Consider the following 17,324-nt stretch of genomic DNA (forward strand, 5'->3'; position numbering starts at 1 on the left):
AAATCCTTTCGCCCCTCTCTGCAATAAACGGGTCATAGATAACACAGATATCAAAGGAATCTTGGCTCGAGAACCCTTACCGTAGAATTTCCATTCAGATGCCATTTCTGGTCTAAATCGAACCACTTTCTGGAAACAATCTACAGTTGCTCTGTACTTGGTTAACATGTCGATACCAACAATACAATCGAAATCTGATAATCCAAGTACTATACAATCTATATTAATCACATTCCCGTCATATTGCAACGCACAATTTCGAATCATTCGAACAGATATAATACCTTCACCCAACGGTGATGAAATAGAAACAACAGTAGGCAATGGCTCAGAAGATAAAGAATGCATCATAACAAATTTTTCAGAGATGAATGTATGAGATGCACCTGTATCTATCAAAACATAGGCAGGATAACCATAAATAAAGCAGTTACCTGCTATGACATCGTCAGGTGCCGCCTGTGCCTGTTCCTCAGTAAGTGCAAAAACTCGAGCCTGTTGTCTAGGAGGTTGAGTCACAGTCTGGCTTCCTCCTCCTCTGGTCTGTTGCTGAGGTTGCTGAGGCTGAAATGAATGCACTGATTGCCTTTCGGCCTGAGGTATTGGTCGAGAAGAACTTTCACCTATAGCTCTTTGAGGACATACCTTGGCATAGTGACCAGGTTGACGACAAATATTGCAATTACCTGTCACACCCTTGCACTGATCACTTGAATGTTTTCCACCACACTTAAAACAGAATGCTCCTGATTCACCAGTTCTCTGACCTGCCCCAAACTGTCTCTGTCCACTAGAACTTGAAGAACTACTACCTGGCTTCTTAAATTGCTTTCCCTTTGGCCTGAATCTAGAATCCTTTCTGCCACTGCTTCCTCCCTCAAATATGGGAGATGTTTGCTGAAACTGTGGCGGATTCTGTGGAATGAAAGCTGATACAGGCTGGGGAAATGGCTGTGGAATGAACGGTGTTCCTCTTTGTCGCAAAATACCTGCTTCGGCTCCCTTAGCTTTGTTCAAGGCATCAGCAAAAGTATTTGGTCGTCCACTGTTCACCAAGGTAAACACATCTGGATTAAGGCCATCGATAAACTGATCCGCCATTGCTTCATCAGTAGCTGCTATATGTGGTGCAAACTTCAAAAGACTTGAAAATTTGGCCACATATTCCTCGATATTCAAATTACCTTGCCTTAGATTGGAAAATTCAGCACCCTTATCCTTCCTGTAGGAGACTGGAAAGAAACGTTGATAGAACTCAGTTTTAAATACAGTCCAGGTGATAATCGTACCTCGTTGTTCCAATGCCCGTTTGGTAGTAATCCACCAACTTTTGGCAACTTCATGAAGTTGATGTATTACCAGTCGGATACGACGATCATCTGTATAGTCAAGTGATTCAAATAGTTGTTCTATATCTTCAAGCAATTTTCACAATCAACTGAGTTTTTTGTTCCTTTCAGTTTTGGCGGTTTGAATGACTGAAATCGCTTTAACAAAGTCTCCATTGGAGTAGCAGTAGGATCCAACGGGTCAGTAGATGTACTACCCTGTGCATTCTGAGTTTCAACAATTGGCGGTGGTTCTTGTACTGGTTCAGCTGGAGGAACCACTAATGGCTGTCTAATGACCGATGCTTTACTGGGAGGCATATCTGATTGTCAAACAGATTAGTGCATAAACAATATAATATGCAGAAATTTATTCCATCCTTCTCTGATAAGCATTCTCATGAGAATTCAGGTTCTGACTAAGGATATGAATACAATTGCATATATATAGCATGCAGTAGCAATAAAAGCACATAATCATGCAATCACATAATTAAGCATGCTAGCAGATAATGCACATAATCAGATATAACATGTACTCTCATGCAATATTAAACAATCAGACAGACTCAAACTACCCCGCTCATCAACTTCTATCTAAATCCAGAAACTTATGCTCTGATACCACCTATTGTGGGGACCCGGGTTGCTAATCTTATCTTAGGGCAATTTATTATAATTAACAATTAAACAAGTACTTAAAAGAATTAAAGAAACAAGAGCTAAAAAAAATTTTTTGTTTTAAAAAGGCAGGGTCTCGCTCGATCGGGGAATATGCTATCAAAAATCTGCTGCCAAAGAATGGATAAACAAGTCATAATCTTTTATACATGATACAAAATCAAATACATGCTATCTTATAACGTCTTACAAGCTTCTAAACATAATAAACATAAACTAGCATGTATTCAAGCCATAATATACAAAGTTCTTGTATCACTTCTAGCATGGTTCAACAACATAAAGTACAAGTCGTGCTACTTAAGCCCATGTCCTCACTTGCTATGCCTCTATCTTGAGCTATCCTTGTCTTTTTTGACTAGCTCCTGCCCCACCTATTGCCATGCACACATACAAAACAAAGCAATAGCCGGATAACTCCGGTGAGAATAAAATCCCAGTATAAACAACTTTAAACGCGAGATAATAAACGTGAATGCAATGCAAATGACAAAGGAAGGCTATCAAGCTGATATCAATATAACTTAGTTCTTTGGGATCCCGAGGAATAAAATAACTATCAAACCACCGATAATCCCATTCGAGGCGGCATCAAGTATTTTAGTCCTCTGACTTTGGTACAACTATAGTGAGTCTTCTGGCTCTGAACATAAATCCATATTCTGTGTCATGAGTCAAGCTGACTCTAGAAATAAATTTACAGTCCATGCCACTCACTACAGCTCTCCAAACGTCATCTGCACTCTAGGCGATGGCTGCCCTCTGTGCTATTAAGGCTGGAGTTCAAGATGAATGCAACATAAGCTGTATGCATTAAAAGCTATAAAACACATCTTGAACAACTAAGCATATAAGCAAACAAAGCAGTACAAACAAATAATCACATAAGAAATATAAAGAAACAAGTATGTGATTGACATGGGAATACTTGAAATAAAAGCTATTTCAAGCGTTCTATCCCATCCGGATTTGCTGTCATTTATACCTTTCTATGTCACGTCTGAAAGTACTTCAAATCTGCAAGTACATCAATGAAAATTCATATCAAAAGGTTGCTCCACTTCTCAACTCAATCTCAAGTGCAAATGCTAGCAAACCTTGCTTCAAATCCTTCTCGGTTTGACTCGGAGATCTCGAGTTCGGCAACTTCGATAGAAAGCTGATAAATTACATATCGAATAACTAACAAGATCAGATGCCATTCAAACCATGCTTCGTTCAATCAACAATATCAAAGTCTTGACATTTTGCAAATCGACGGCATAACGGCTAAAACCGGCAATCCAAACAATATCCAAATCAATCCAACAATCCAGATAACTTATAATCTCTAACATATCATCTCATTACCATAAAAATCAGTATCAATCAAACATGGTAGTGTTCGAATTATTCTTCCCAAATTCATATTAAATCCGAACGACAGTCTTTTTCCGAACCGTCTGCGAATACACGATCGGTACAGCTGATATACGCATATATGATAAAATCATAATTTTCCATCTTTCACATAAAAATAAAATCTGAGATATGTGAATAAAACATGTACCAAATCGAAGGTCTCGAAGCTGTGATCGCAGATATATATTTATCTGGAATTTCTGATAACCGAAACTCAAGTTATCGAAGCTTGAACGGGACGAAAATGGAGTTCTTGAAGGTTTGGACGATTCCTCTGTTTCTTTTCCTTTCCAAAATCTGATATGAACGTGTATTCAACTTAATTCAAGTGGAAATTGAGATATATATTATATCATATTTGCAGTTTAGTCCCTGAACTTTTGACTATTTGCAATTCAGTCCCCGGAAAAGCGATTTAATTCAATTTCAATCCTTTCCAATTTAAGAATATTAGAATTTAATTCTAAACTCTAAATATTCCCAAATTAAATATTCTCGGATTAAAATTAAATAATCTCGGGCCTTACAATATTGATCATGTATCTCCTTTGAGATAAGCTAGAGTTGTAGGGAGCTCAACCCTAGTTAGAACGTTTTGACACTGAGAGTCATATTGACCGAGGGGTCGAGCGGACTCTAGTGATCTAAGTGACATACTGGTCCACGTCCAGTTAGATGTGAGCGTTTGAATCCAATGGTTTGATTCCCCGAGATTTCAGCTCATATCCTAGGCACCAGTCTGAGCAGATTCTGATTTGTTCACCCAGATATGATATCCGATCATTACACTGCATGCATCATATTTGTATGTTTACCCGTACTAGCGTACTGAGCTTTAGCGCTCACGTTAAATTATTTTTCTGTTGTCTGGACACCCCATTCGACAGGGTAGTTGCAGGTTGTACTCTTGAGGATTTGGAAAATAGGTGGTGACCATGGAATGATTGCAGGGTTAGCCACTAGGTTTTATTATTAAGTTATTTCGATTGGGTTGTACTATTTGGATTTATTTACCGGTTGTATTCTGCCGTGTTCAAGATTTTATATTATTTCCGCAGTTACTCTGATTATTTTTAATTATTGTTTAATTTCATGCCTAAACTTCTGATTAGTAGTAGGTGATCCGGGTTGGGTCACTACATTCGAACTCTAACAAGTTCAGATATAACCAACTTAAAAACAACTCTTTCTTTGGCGAATCATCGTGTAAGAGATTATTTGCAAAAACATTAAATTTATAGATTATGAAAATGTGGGAAAATCAAATTTTGGTATTATTTGAAAATAAAATTTTTAGGTGGTCTATTTGATAAAGAAGTGATTTTCATACTAACTTTTTAATAAAAATAACAAATATATCCTTATGAGATAACAACTATCTCTTCATTTATTTGAATGAATGTGAAGGATAATTTTGGATTAAACAAAAATATAAGGGATAATAGTGTTCAGAAATTTTTTTATTTATTTACCAAAATACTTAATCACTTTCGAATAAAATCAAAATTAGACCGGCTCTGAGATTTTACTTAAATAGATTAGAAGAAGAAGAAGCGAAAATTGGGTTTAAGACAGTGTTAGGAAGAGCTTCTACGAATCACTTCTTAGCTTTTTATTCAAAAAATTTTGAAATTTTGTGAAGAAAAAGTTGAGAAGTTCTTTCTAAAAGTTCTCACAAACACTACCATAGAAAAACTAAAAATTAACTTCTTATTATTATTATTATTATTATTATTATTAATATTTTTTAAGTGAAAGCCTAAAAGTGAATAATCATTTGCTTAGGGAGTATTTTGGAGAGCTTCTACTTATTTAAAAATGATTTTAGTAGGGATTATTTTGAAGTTTGTGAGAAGCTAAAGTGGGAGTGTTTGAAAATAAAAGTTGTAAGTTAATACAAGCTAAAGTTTAGTGTTTGGAGAATAATTTGTTTCAAACTTAATTTTTTAACTAAATGACAACCATACCCTTATTTGATAATTTAATTTTTGATATTCACACTATAAAAAATGAGTTTATGTATTATTATTACATTATGAATTTTGTATCAAAAATATTTTATTTTTTATAACATGAATACTTGAAAAAATATATAAGATTACTAAAAATAAAAATATAAAAAATGAAAAAATTTGTATAAATATACAAGATATGTACAAAAATTTATGAAAATGCAATATATATATATATATTATATTTATTTAAATAAATGCTTGTAATAATAATGTAAAATTTAAAAAAATGTTTTTTTAAAAAAATGCTTGTAATAATAATGTAAAATTTAAAATATATTTTAAAAAAATTAATAAAAGCATATGTAATATAATAAATTTATTAAGGGTATAAGTGTCAACTTGTAATTTTATGCCTTAAACAAAAAAGAAGAAGCAAAAAAAAACATCAAAATTTAGCTTCTTGTTTTTGGATAAAAGTTGTAGAAGTTAAAGCAGAATTTAACATTCACAAATATTCAAAAGCACTTCTATGCAGCTAAAAGTTAAGAAGAACTTTGTAGTCCCTTAGTGACGACAAACACTCGATAAGTCGGTTTGGTTATACTTATATCTAGGCTATGTTAGCATTTCGACAAAAATAAGAGTATAGAAAAAGTCGAGTTATTTCATAATATCGAGTAATTATAGGACCAAAATTCAATATAAACTAATTTATAGGAGCGAAATTTGGCTATTTTCACGTGCATAAATTTATTTTGGAATGAAGAATAAAGAAGGGCAATTAATTAAAAGGCCTTATGGAGTGGATTTTGGTAGGTCCTTAGATTCCTTAGATTGAGACGGAATTGTGGACCTTGAAGTCAGTCATGGTTGAGTTAAGTGGGTTGGTATTTTATCATTAGGCACCCAACTCTCCACCTTCGCAAAATATATCATCCCAACTTTGAAAACTCCAACTGCGAATTTTAAAATTCAAAAATTTTAATTTTGGCGTTGAATTTGAGAAATTTGAGAATTTTAACTCGTAATTTTTCATATTGGCATACCATGTTTTGCTAGAATTATTGGTTCTGATAAAAGATTTCATGTCCATAATCCTTAATCACTAGGCTAACGACAACAATAATAATTAAACTTCAGAAATCGAGATTCTGATGCATATATAGTGATTTTACACGGAATTATAAATCTATGATTTTAGTAAAACATAATTGAGGCAGAAAGACAAATGAGTTTGAGACGAAACTTGATTTAATAAAAAATTAATATTCCTGAAACGTACGTATATAGGGATTGTAAAAGGATATTTGAAACTGTATCATCATCATCATCATTATTATTATTATTATTTATTATTATTATTATTATTGTTTGGTTATGTTTGCAATTAACAGTACGTATTATAATGTCATGTCATTTTCACTAACTAAGGAACGATTAGTAATTAATTATTCTTTAAAGCTTGATAATTAGGTGATGCTGTCATATAAAGACAACTCAATTTTTCCATAAATTGAACAAGAAAGAGGTCCAAATCTAGTAGAATCTTATCCCCAATCTACGTACTTTTACCTCAAAATGCCTTGTTAGTAATAATTTACAAGGGTCCCAATAAGATTTCATGCATGCTACTTCTAAATATATATAATGCATTTCCACAATGCTCATTTCCTAATTAAAAATTTGATCTCCATTCACAAAACTTTATTCCTTTTCCTATACTAACTAATATTTTATGTCTCTAAATAATAACTTGGAAGAAATACAATTTTAGGTCGTGATATTTTATTAATGGACATGCAAACGGTAGATATACACTAAAAATAATTTGATTTGACGAAATAATGTAGTTGGATTAAGATAGCATTTTTTTATAACACAAATCATATAATATTCTTAAAATTCAAGAAAAACTTGAATATATATATATATATATATATATATATATATATATAGATTTGATATGTTGAGCAATTATAGTGAGCAATAATGTGAGCACCTGCTGACGTGGCATCATGTATATCTAATATGTGAGTGACACTGACACATCACTAGGTGCTCACATGAATGCTTACGATGGTTGCTCATACACACACACATATATATATATATGGATCGAGAAAGATCGTGAATAATTGTTGTAGGAAATTATTTTACGAGGGATCGAAAATTGTTTTACCCGACAATTTTAAATAATATATTTGAAAGGAATTTTATTCCTTGAATATTTCGGCCCTAATTAATTGGATATTATAAGATTTTATTTTCTAGACAAGATAGAATATTTGGTAAATATATTGTGTATATCACGATTATATTAAGTTATATATTTTCTAATTTTAAATCATGTCTTGATAAGGTGATTATTTGATATAATACAATTCGATATTATCATGATTTGATTTTCAAAGATTTGATAGAGTTTATTTCCTACTAAAAGATTGTTGCTTATTCTTGTATCACTCTATCTAAGTAAATCTTCAAGATTTGAATGCTAATCTATAAAAGGAGATTTCACGCACAAGATGGAAGAGACTTCAGACGATAATACACTGCGCATACTCTGAAGAATTATGTTGAAGAATTTGAAGATTCTGAAGCAAGGTTTGCAACCATCGTTGTTGCATGTCCCCGTGTTGCCGTTCGTGTTGAAGACATTAGAGACAACACTATGGGAACTGTGTTGTTGAAGATCTTTTTTGTCTCTTCAATTTAGGCTACGGGAGTTGCATACAATTTATTTTATACTCTGTTGTATTTTAGGATGCAAGTTTGATTTCTCAACTTGTTGAGAAATTTAGTATTTAATAACTTTTCGTCAAATTACTATGATTAGTTTTTAAGACTGATCTTACGTTTACTAGTAATATTTAGCCCTAAGGCACCTGCATGCATGAGTTTTATACTCGTGCAAAATTAATTACTTGTGTTTTATTTACGCTTTAAATTTCCTCTGCACTGTGTTGTCTGTGGTGTTACAACACAAAGGACAACACTGTCTATTTTACATAACCAACCACGTACACCATTTCTTTCACGTGGCATCAGAGCCACCACTTGACTTTACTAAGTGAGTTCCTGGTTTGTGTTACAGGTTAGTTATGGATACTCTGTACACAAGTGCAATCCGTCCACCTATTTTGGATGGAACAAATTACGGCCCTTGGAAATTGAAGATGAGCATGTACATTCAATCCATTGAGTCCAGGGCTTGGCAACGTGTTCTTGACGGTTGGACACCACCTATGAGAGATGATGATGTACAAGGACCAAAGCCAAGATCACAATGGACAGCCGATGAGAATACTGAGGCTATTTATAATGCTAAATCTCTTAATGCTATGTTCACTTCAGTTGATATGAACATGTTTAATCTAATTGGTACTTGTACTTGTGCTAGGGATGCTTGGGAGAAACTGCAAACCCACTGTGAAGGCTCGGCAAGTGTTAAGAAAATAAGGATGCGTCTCATAACTTCAAAATTTGATAAAATGAGAATGGAGGAATCAAAGACCATCATGGAATATAATGGAAGAGTGAAGAGCCTTGCAAATGAAGCATCTGTTCTTGGTGATCCTATTTCGAACGAGAGACTTGCATCCAAAGTGCTTCGTTCTGTCCCCAAAAGATTTCACAGCAAGGTTTGTGCTATAGATGAATCCAAAGATACATCTATAATGGGTTTGGATGAGTTAATTAGTTCTCTTCGCACTTATGAGATGGAGTTGGAAGCCGAAGATGACTCAAAAGGTAAGTCTATTGTTTTTCAGGTTTCTAATGATGTTTACAATGATTTTTCTGAAGTTCAACAGGAAGTAAAGGAATCTGATCTTGAAGAGAATTCGATTGATTTAATCTCGAAGAAGTTCACTGATTATCTCAAGGTAATGAAAGAAAAGAAGTATGTGAAAGGTGCACAACCTTCAAAATTCCCTAAACTACCTACTTCAGAGAAGCCTCAAAAACCTGCTGCTACTCGGGAATCTCGACAAAGGTATGAAGGTAAGGTTCAGTCCTCAAGTAAAAATTTTGACAATGTTCAATGCAGGGAATGTAAGGGATATAACCACTATGCTTATGAATGCGCAAATCGCCTTCGGAAAGGTATGAATGTTTCTCTGAGTGATGATGATTCGGAAGAAGAACAAGAAAAGGTTGAACAGGCAGATCTCATATCTTTTACTGCTTTACTGGAAAGTAAGAAAAATTTTTAGATCAATCCACTCGGTGTTGGCTCCGGTGTTGCAACACCTGGACGCAACACAGTTCAAAAATCTATTTGTTTTGTTGCTTCTAAACTTGATAATTCCAGTAATCATGAAGAACAGGTAGCTGATCCTTATACTCTGGAAGGTATTCAAAAACTCTATGAAGAGTTGTACTGTGATTGGAACAAGAGGAATCAGTTGAACACAACCCTTACAAAAGAGAATACTGAATTGAAACCTGCTGTGGCTAGATTGTAAATTCTCATGAGTAAGAAAGATCTGGAATTAGGGTTGCTGAATTCTGAACTTGAAAGAGAAAAAAAAACACTTGATAAATTTAATTCTAGTTCAAGCAAACTTGATTCCATTTTCACTATGGGTAAGAATGATAAGTTTGGTCTTGGTTTTAAAGAAAGTGTTTTTGAAACTGGTGAATCTTCCAAAACACCAGTGTTTGTGAAGGAAGGTAATGATTCCTTGAACCATCCTTCAACTGCTTCGAAAGGTAAGAAACTCATTGTTGAAAAGAATGTTTCTGTCCCTAAGCCAAAACAATGGAAGCGTCCTTTTGTATGTCACTGTTGTCTCAAATCTGGTCATATTAGGCTTTTTTGTCGAAAGCTGAAGAATGACTATGTGTTGTGGGAATCTAAGCAAGTGTTGCCCCCCGTGTTGCCCAAAACCAAGAGAAACACTAGCAGAAAGAGGCCCACTATGAAGAAAGTTTGGATGCAAAAGCCTGGTGTTAGATGTTTTGTTATTTATACTTCTTTGAAAGTTAACACTGCAGGTAATTGGTATTTTGATAGTGGAAGCACACGGCACATGACAGGCTTGAAAGATAACCTCACGGACTACATTGAACAAAATGGTGGTAGAGTGACCTATGGAGGTGGTGCAAAGGAAGAATAATTGCTACCAACTCGGTGAAGAATTGGCATGTAGACACTCAAAGGTTGATGAGTTAAGTCTATGGCACCAAAAGCTTGGACATGTGAATTTCAAGACCTTAAAGAATCTGAGTAAGTTTGAAGCTGTCAGAGGTCTTCCCAATCTAAAGTCTGGTGTTCCATATGTTTGTGGTGCATGCCAAAAAGGTAAGAAAACCCGTGTTGCGCACCCCATGTTACAACATTATGGGAGAACACGGTGTCTTGAACTTTTGCACATGGATTTGATGGGTCCCATGGAAGTCGAAAGCTATGGAGGTAAAAAGTATTCTGTGGTATGTGTTGTTGATTTTTCTCGTTTTACATGGGTCAGATTTCTTAGAGAAAAATCAGACACTTTTGATGTTTTTAAGAATTTGTTTACCAAGATTACTAACCTACATACTTTGACTGTAGCAAGGATCAGAACTGATCATGGAAAAGAATTTGAGAACTCATCTTTTTCTTCTTTGTGTAATAAGAAGGGCATCTCACAGGAGTTCTCTGCCCCAAAAACTCCTCAACAGAATGGAATTTCCAAAAGGAAGAATAGGACGTTGCAGGAGATGACTAGGGTGATGATGAGCTCAAAAAATATCTCCAAGAGATTTTGGGTAGAAGCATTGAACACAGCGTGCCATATTTCCAATCGTGTTTATTTGAGAAGTGGATCTTCGATGACTTCCTATGAGATTCTCATGGGAAAGAGACCAAATCTCAATTATTTTCATATTTTTGGCTGTGTGTGCTATGTTTTGAATGATAGAAATCACCTAGCAAAATTTGATTCCAAAAGTGATAAGTGTTTGTTCCTAGGTTATTCTGCAAATAGTCGTGCATATAGGATGTATAACCTTAGGACCAGAACAGTTATGGAATATATTAATGTTGTTTTTGATGATGGTGCAGATCTCAAAGGAAAAACTGCTGAAGATGATATTGAAGGCTTGCTGGAAATTCCTCCCGAAGAACACAGTGTTGTCCCGAATGTTACAACACCAAACACAACACTGGTTCCTCCAAAAACTGTCCATGAGAAAAATTCCCAAAATAATGAGGAAGCTGAGATTATTAGTGAAAAGGACATACCAAGAAAGATACAGAAGAATCATCCATCATCACATATTATTGGAGATGTTCATGGAACAAGACAAACCCATGCTAAGGACAAATTTGACTACCGCAAAATGGTTGGGTTAGTATGCATGAGTTCCGTGTACTCACAGGTAATGCATTCCTGGTTTGTCTCCAATATTGAACCCAAGAATGTCAATGATGCTTTGAATGATGAATTTTGGGTAAATGCCATGCATGATGAACTTGAACAATTTGTCCAAAATGATGTTTGGTTTTTGGTTCCACCTCGTGATCATGGTAATGTCATTGGTACAAAATGTATTTTCAAAAATAAAACTGATGAATCAGGAAACATCATTAGGAACAAAGCAAGGTTGGTTGCTCAAGGGTATACTCAGGTTGAGGGGGTTGATTTTGATGAGACCTTCGCTCCTGTTTCCCGCACTGAGTCAGTCCGACTATTGCTAGCTATTGCATGTCATATTGGTATAAAACTTTACCAAATGGATGTGAAGAGTGCGTTTTTGAATGGTATTTTAAATGAAAAAGTTTATGTAAAGCAACCTAAAGGCTTTGAGGATCCACACCACTTGGATCATGTTTACAAGTTGAAGAAGGCACTCTATGGCTTGAAGCAAGCTCCACGAGCATGGTATGGTAGGTTGACCGAGTATTTACTCAAAATTGGCTTCAAACGAGGTGAGGTTGACAAAACCCTTTTTATTCAAAAGGCCAAAGGTGAAATCCTTATTTGTCAAGTTTATGTGGATGACATTATCTTTGGTGCTTCTTCTCAAAAGCATGTTGATAGTTTTTTTGAATGCTTGTCTTCTACGTTTGAAATGAGCATGGTAGGAGAATTAACTTTTTTCCTTGTATTATAAGTTAAGCAATCAAATGATGGGATTTTTCTTTGTCAAAGTAAGTATGCAAAGAATTTGGTGAAAAAGTTTTGCAAAGAGAATGTTAAGAACATGAAAACTCCTATGGGCTCGAGTGAAAAATTAGGAAAAAACAGTGTTGCGGCTGGTGTTGACAACACCATGTATCGCAGCATGATAGGGAGGCCTTTGTATTTGACTGCTAGTTGTCCTGATAACATGTTCAGTGTGTGTTTATTTTCTAGGTACCAATCTGATCCAAAGGTAACCCATTTAAAAGCTGTTATGAGAATTTTGAAATATGTTTCGGGTACATTGGATTTGGGATTGTGGTATACGAGGGAAACCAACACTAACCTTGTAGGTTTTAGTGATGCTGATTGGGCTGGTGATGTGAACGATAGAAAGAGCACTACGGGTGGTTGTTTTTACCTTGACAATAATTTGGTTTCATGGTATAGTTTTAAGAAAAACTATGTGTCACTTTCGACTGCTGAATCTGAATATGTGGAAGCCGGAAGTTGTTGTTCACAACTTCTTTGGATGAACCAAATGACTGAAGACTATGGTTTTAAGAGTGAACCCCTCATTGTTTATTGTGATAATTCGAGTGCTATTGATATATCAAAGAATCAAGTTCAACACTCACGCACAAAACACATTGACATTCGTCATCACTTTATTCGAGATTTGGTAGAAAAAGGTATGATCCGAATGGAGTTTGTTGGAACCAATAACCAATTGGCAGAAATTTTTACTAAAGCATTAGATCATGAGAGATTCTCAACTCTTCGGAGGTCTCTCAGCATGTGTGCATTATAATCTTTTGCGTGTGTTGTCTATGGTGTTACAACACTACCGACAACACTGTTGTTTTTCTTGTCATGCATTTTTAGGATTTTAGGCATTCTGCACTCACTCTGTTATGTGTAGTGTTTAAATCTCTATTTCATTGATTCAATCAATGCCAAGTTTTTCTGCAAAATTTTTATTGAAACACACTGGCCCTTGCAAATCGAACTCTGACTAAACCACTAAGTAGTTGAGGGACGTACGTGTATTCCATGTTCTTGTCCCATGTGAACGGTGGTTTTGCAAATTCAGTGTTCAGCTTTTTAATAAAGTTTGATGACCAATGTCATATGTACAAGCTTTATAAATAATCGGAAGAAAATGGAAAAAGCTACCTATTTGAGTCCAATAAAGACTGTTCTTTTAGTGTGCAGGCTACCACTTTTGGAATTGTTTCTAAATCAAGGGTAATCAAGTGTGTAAGTCTCAAATGCCTTTTGAAAAACTATGGTGTTCTTGATGATGTTGGCAACATGAGAGGCAACACTACACTTGTCAACATATTGTTTGCTTGTGATTGCATTTTTATTTTATGTTACACTCTGTTTAGGCATAAAATAGGTTATGCATATGCATTTTTTGTAATAGGGTTCTGTTTTTGGGTAAGGTTCTAAATAGACTAATTTTCATGATTTATCCTATTTACTAAAAATTGAATTTTTTTGATTGATTTTTGTTTCAGTGGAGTTAGGCTGATGTGGAGTTAATTCTGGAAGATTTGGGCTAAAATACGTATCTTGGATTATTTCCTTATTTATGTGATTTTATCTCTTAAATCTCGGTTTTTTTTTAAAATCTTAGCTGTTTAGAAAAAGTTACCGTTTGTAACTTGGGGAGATAAGGGATCAGGGTAATTACGAATTTGTTAGAGGGAAAATGTTACCGTGTTGTGATAGGATTCTTATATATTTGGTTTCCTTTGTATCGGGTGTTATCTTCTTCCTGATTTTCTCTTTTCCCGATTGAGTTTTCTGCAAACCCTACCCTTCTCTCAGTCTCAAATTTTATTGCAATGGCAGGCTTTGATCCTCAAGACATTCGAAGCGAGATGGGTCATGATGAACCCAATGTTGCTGCCGGTGTTACAACACCAGAAATCCCATCCACGTCGCCTTCTCTGCCGATTGTTCAAATTCCCATGGAACTCGTTCCACTTGTTGTTCTTATGCCGGGCGAACCTGGGAACGCCATTGATCTCGAGAATCCACCGGATTTTTCTGTCCTGAATCATGTAAACCCTCCTCCACCGATGGCTCGTGATGAAACTTAAAATTTGTAATTATTTATATGTTAAAAAGTTTGTTTTAAAATTAAAGTTTCATTAAAATTATGAATTTGTATTATTTTAGTATTATGTGTTTATATTTAAATATTTTACTAAAAATGTTGTATTTTATGTTTTGCGCAGGTTTGGTAAAAAGAAAATTACTGAAGCTACAAAGGTCATATTGGAGTAATCTCAAATCTTGTAGAATCACAAAAGAGACATCTTCAACTTTGTAGAAGATAAAAAATTCCAAAAACCTCATTAAGATGATCAAAATAATCAAACATCAAAATGGAGACAGATTTACTTTTACTATGACCAGCTTGGAGTAAAAATATCATAAGTATTTCATATTTTATCCAAAAGGGGTGAATGATTTAACAAAACACATCTACAGACAAAGAGCTACGTGTTATATGTTTTGTGCAGAAGCCAAATCGGAAGTCTAAGGCATCAAACATGTCAATTAAAGTTGGGTCAAGGTATTGACATTCAAGGAGACAAGCACCCATCAACTTTACTATTACACATTTAATGAGTCTTGGACTCTTTCTCTCATTTGGCCTATAAATAGATGTGTTGTATAAGCTTTGTAATGTGCAAAAGTGTAGAGAAATTCTTCACTTGTAAAATAAATATTGTGTGTGTAAGAATAAGAGTTTGAGTGTGCATATTTCTCCAAGTTTAAGTATGAAATTTCTTTTATCCTTACTCTTGAGTCTTATGTTCATGGCAAGCTAAATCCTTTTATGTCAAGGTGAAAATGTTTCATTGTTGGTCAAGTAAAATTGTTTATATTTTGTATATTATTTCCTTTTCTATTTTTATTTTTATTTTTACTAATTGGTCTTTATTTGTAGGTATAATTTAGATGATTTATTGTTATCTATTTACATCAAATACTTGGTACCTTGAATGTGGTTACCTTGATTTGTTGTCTAATATGATACAATAAATACTACAATAATTATATACTATAAATATATGTATCAATTTATAATAAAGTCATATATATTATTTAGACAATAGTGTGGCTCTGCCGGTTGTTCTGAATAATATGTTGTGATTTGAACTAACATTTACTTTCTCGCATCTAACATTTACTTTTCCGCAACTAACATTTAATTTTCCGCAACTAACATTTACTTTCTCGCATCTAACATTTACTTTCTCGCAACTAACATTTACTTTCTCGCATCTAACCTAAAACAAAAGTCATATATTTTATTTAGACGATAGCGTGGCTCTGCCGGTTGTTCTAAATAAAATATGGTGATTTGATCTAACATTTAATTTTAAGTCAATTTATATTTATGCACTTATATATATATTATGGGTACCATATATTAATTATCGGTTAATCTGATATTAATATAGTGGGAACTATATTATATGATATATTTGTTTAAATATTTAATTTTTATTTTATGTTTATATTTATGCATCTATATATATATTATGGGTACCATGTATTAAATATCGGTTAATCTGATATTAATATAATGGGAACTATATTATATGATATATTTGTTTAAATATTTCATTGTTCTTTTATGTTTATACTTATTTTAGTTTCTTTTATTTATTTTTGTTAAGCAATCTTAAATAAACCAACAATGAACCTTTGAAGCCTTGACAATTTTATAATTTGTGTATTTGAAGTTTTATAATAATATTTCCATCTATAATATATCATTGCTAAAATTAAACTTACAGCATCCTCTCCGTGGATCGATCTCGTACTCACGAGTATATTACTTGCAGACAACCTACACTTGGGTGAATTACAATTTAAGTTGTAGCAAGTTTTTGGCGCCGTTGCCGGGGAGGTATAAATTAAGTTTAATTTTTGTTATTTATGTTATTTATGTAAATAGTATGTTGTTTTTAATTGTATGATTGTTTGGAGTCGTAAATAAAGTGGTAGACTTGTTCGAGTATTTGAAAATATTTTAAACATGGAAGATAATCCTAATAATCAAGATGATAATAATAATAATAATCAAGAACATGAACAACCAAGAACACTTAGACACCATATGAATCCAATAAGAACTAGTACACCATCTTGTTTAGTTTTTCCTCCTGATGCGTCTAATTTTAATTTTAAGCCACAAATCATTCAACTTTTACCAAATTTTCATGGTCTAGATTCTGAAAATCCATATTTGCATTTAAGGGAATTTGAGGAGGTTTGCAACACTTATAATGATCAAAATTGTAGCATTGATATTGTTCGATTAAAGCTTTTTCATTTTTCTTTAAAAGATAAAGCTAAAACATGGTTGCAAAATTTGAGATCAAGTTCAATAACATCATGGGAAGAAATGAAACAACAATTTCTAAAAAAGTTTTTCCCTTCCCTTAGAACAAACTCTTTTAAAAGACAAATTATAATTTTTTCTCAAAAACAAGGGGAAACATTTTATCAATGTTGGGATAGATATAAAGAGTTACTTAATACATGCCCACATCATGGTTTTGAAATATGGAGGATAGTTTCTCACTTTTATGAAGGTTTAATACCTAAAGATAGGAAAATGATAGAATTCATATGTAATGGAACTTTTGAAGATAAAAACCCAAATGAAGCTATGGAATATTTGGAGTCATTAGCAGAAAATGCTCAAAATTGGGATAATATAGGCTCAATTGAACCACCAAATAAAACCAATAATTCAACAAATGAGATTGGTATTTACCATCTTAAAGATGATGTAGATATTCAAGCCAAACTTGCATCTT

General features: G+C 33.8%; 1 non-coding gene across 1 annotated transcript; it reads right to left on the reverse strand.

The window, feature by feature from the left end:
- Positions 1 to 16,950: 16,950 nt before the first annotated feature.
- On the reverse strand, positions 16,951 to 17,061 carry LOC140870187 (small nucleolar RNA R71). The gene has a single exon (XR_012147160.1). It is a non-coding gene; the product is annotated as a small nucleolar RNA R71 (small nucleolar RNA).
- Between the last annotated feature and the right edge of the window lie 263 nt (positions 17,062 to 17,324).

This window comes from Henckelia pumila, chromosome 4 (genome assembly GCF_033568475.1).
Source record: "Henckelia pumila isolate YLH828 chromosome 4, ASM3356847v2, whole genome shotgun sequence".
NCBI classification, from domain to species: domain Eukaryota; kingdom Viridiplantae; phylum Streptophyta; class Magnoliopsida; order Lamiales; family Gesneriaceae; genus Henckelia; species Henckelia pumila.